The sequence below is a fragment of the Pteronotus mesoamericanus genome, unplaced genomic scaffold (genome assembly GCF_021234165.1).
Source record: "Pteronotus mesoamericanus isolate MK-2021 breed Mesoamerican mustached bat unplaced genomic scaffold, CSHL_Meso_final contig_730, whole genome shotgun sequence".
Taxonomy (NCBI): Eukaryota; Metazoa; Chordata; class Mammalia; order Chiroptera; family Mormoopidae; genus Pteronotus; species Pteronotus mesoamericanus.
In genome coordinates this window covers 316,176-319,357 of record NW_026555246.1, presented here as the reverse complement: position 1 = coordinate 319,357, position 3,182 = coordinate 316,176, and the positions used below count along the sequence as shown (strand labels likewise).

Here is a 3,182-nt window from a genome sequence, read left to right as displayed (position 1 = left end):
TGTTAAACTTCCAGAAGTATTCATGGTGACGATGTTCATCTGAAACAAGCTCATTCTCTCAGATCTGCCCGCACTTTCCAAGCCACTGGCGTGTTCTGTGCATGAAAGTAGGAAGGTTCAGAAAACTTAGGGCACACGGGGGCTCAGACATCAGTGTGGGGAAAAGGCCAGTTCAGAACCACAGCGAAGTTCAAATGTTAATTTCTGGACATTTGTATTAGTTGATCGAGAGCACAGAGGAACAGAAGGCAGGTTTTGATGAGGGAAGTTAGCCCGTGCATTCTGATAAGTTCCCTTTCTGCCCACAGAGGGGGGGGGGGTGCCTGTGGGGGGGGGCCCGAGGGAAAGGGGACTTTGTCTCTCAGGCTTCTTGCTTACATCGCTTTGGTTAGCGCTTTTCTGCTCTATGATAAACATGCAAAGGGGTCAATCGATCCAGAGGTTCATCTTTTAACTGCGGCCATCACAAAATTTACTTTGCTGTGGAGTTGCTTTTTGCTAAATCCTAGTATGATCACTGTGTGCCCTTATTTGAGTGACACTGTAAAATGGCAGGAAAGACAGGAGGGCTGTGGCTGCATAGCTCAGTTGGTTAGAGCATTGTCCTGATATGCCAAGGTTGGGGGTTCGGTTCCTGGTTGGGGCGCACACAGGAGGCAACTGATCGATGTTTCTCTCTCACATTAATGTCTCTCTCTCTTTCTCGTCCGTGCTCTCTAAAATCAATAAACAAATCCTCAGGTGAGGATAAAAAAAAAAAAGAAAGAAGGACAGAAAGAACAACTTTGAAAAGGTGAAAGGCTGCTCCTTCCCTAAGGATGGTGCCGGGCGGAGGGTGGGACACACACAACAAGACTCAGTTCCATCTTCCAGCACTAGAGCCCCGTTGACCTTACAGCTTTCCGGGCAGTCAGGGCAATGGCTTTGCCCCTGATGGAAGACAAAGGCTTGCTGGCAGATGCGCAGAGCACTTTTTGCAGCGGAAGCAGGAGTCGTGCCAGGATTGTCCTTCACGGGCCACCACCCTGGAGCCTTCACCAGTCAGTGACGGGGGCTCTTGCACCCAGCACACTGCGTGGCCACAAAGCCTCGTAGCCATCCATACAGTCACACTGGTCCTCCACAGCGGCGACCCCTGCCCGGCAGCTTCTTAGAGCAGGTGACACACGCAAAGCACTCGGCGTGCCAGGGCTGACCGTGGGACATGATTCCTCCAGATGTGATGGCCTTGTCACCTTTCACCCAATGCTCGGCAAATCTGGCCTCGTGGCAAGTCACACGGAGGAAGTCCTCCCCTTTAGGGAAGAAGCTTCCAGTCCGGGTGACTTGCCTGAGGTCGCTGCAGGTGAAGCGGTCTTCATGCCAGACGGTCCCCCTGTACTGCACGTCTGATCTGCCACAATGGGCTTGAAGCAGCCCTTGCACGCTGGGGAGTCCTCCCGCGTGGCACGCTTGTTGCACAGGATCTCGTTGTCCTGGGACACAAAGGTCCCATTGGGCAAGAGGTGCAGGCACTTGGCGCAGCGGAAGCAGGTGTCGTGCCAGTACAGTTCCTGTAACGCACCTCCTGGGAGTCCGCACTGGTGGGCTTGCGCATCCACACAGGTGTGGGCGCAGAACTTGTCAAAGCACTTGAGGCAGCTGTGGTGGCCATACTTCTCCACGTACATCCTGCCCTGCAGGGTGTCCCTGCAGTGGTGGGAGTCACACTTCTCAGCCACGTGCCCGCCTTACACCCGGAGGGACCTCACATTGGACGTGTGCACAATGGGTTGCGTTGGCAGTGGCTGGATAGAGCTGCCAGCAATTTCAACAAGCCGCCCAGGGATGCGGGCCACGCAGCGGCTCAGGCAGCAGCCGGCACCAGCGCGCACACCAAGGTGCGGCGGCGGCGGCGGCGGCGGCAGCAGCAGCGACGGTGGCAGAGGCGGCAGACTGCCCAAGTGTATTTTTTTTCCACAGAAGAAGAACGAACCCACTCTGTAAGAATACAAATTAGCATACTGTTTCAGAACAAACTGCACCTACACGCTGCTGCTGTTAAACCAAGTTAGCATCAAATAAAGTCTTATTTAAGCCAGAAGTTTTCAGTTCAATAAATCACATCTTTTTTTTTTTCCTCCCCAGGCATGTCTGCGACCTGACCGGAATCCGACTGGCGACCTTTAGGTTTGCTGGAGGGTGCCCACCCAACTGAGCCACACCAGCCAGGGCTCAATGAACTGCTTCTTTAAACAGGGATCTTCTTTAAAAAAAAAAAAAAAAAAAAAAGCAGGAGGATTTTCTTATTGCAGAAAGACATGTCCAACCTAAGACAGAGCATGCCGTCTCTGCTCAAAAGCTGAAGGTGCAGCTTCCGACGTACCCTGTGTCCACCGTGTCCTCGCAGCCACCCCCACCCCAGGCCCTCCAGACTTCCTGTTTCTGGATCACATGTCTACCTTGGGCCCTTCGTACTTGCTGTTCCTTCTTCACCTGCATACCTGTACAGCTCACCCACCTGCTTTCCTTCAGGTCTCTACCCAAATGTCTCCCTCCGGCGAGGCCTCACTTGCCTACCTGATAGAGAAAGAGCGACCCGTCTTTGCCCCAACCCAGCATGCTCTACCCGCCTACCCTGCGTTTAGGCCCCAGAATCTAGTGCCTGCTGACTGGCTGTTAGCTGGGGGTTAAGGGGCGGAGGGTGGGGGCCGGGCGGGGAGGAAGCCTTTGTTCTCTTCAAGGTGCCGTCCACGCGCACACAGCTTAATGTGTGTGCGCCTCCGCAGATGAACCTACAGACGCACTGCCATCCCCGTCCAAGTCCCAACCTGATCTTTTGTGAAATGCAACAAACTCACGGAAAGATTCCTGTACTCCTAGAGGTGGGGATTGCACAACATTTTGAATATGCTAAATACCACCAAACTGTCATTTTAAAATAGTTGATTTTCTGTTATGTGAATTTCATTTAAAAAAGAATACAGTGTAATACTATTGCATACTTATTAGAAAAACTCTAATTACCGAGGCTGCCCTGACCAGTGTGGCGGGGTGGCTGGGCTCTGCCCCACAAACTGAGAGGTCGCCGGTTTGACCCCTGGTCAGGGCACCTGCGTGGGCTGCAGGTTCAGTCCTTAGTCAGGGCACACATGGGAGGCCACATCGATGTTTCTCTCCCTTTCTCCCTCCCTTCCCCCCTC

At 53.2% G+C, this 3,182-nt stretch overlaps 1 pseudogene; it reads right to left on the bottom strand.

Annotated features, from left to right (window-relative positions):
• Positions 1–268: 268 nt before the first annotated feature.
• LOC129078563 (four and a half LIM domains protein 1-like) lies at positions 269–2,481 on the bottom strand (annotated as a pseudogene).
• Between the last annotated feature and the right edge of the window lie 701 nt (positions 2,482–3,182).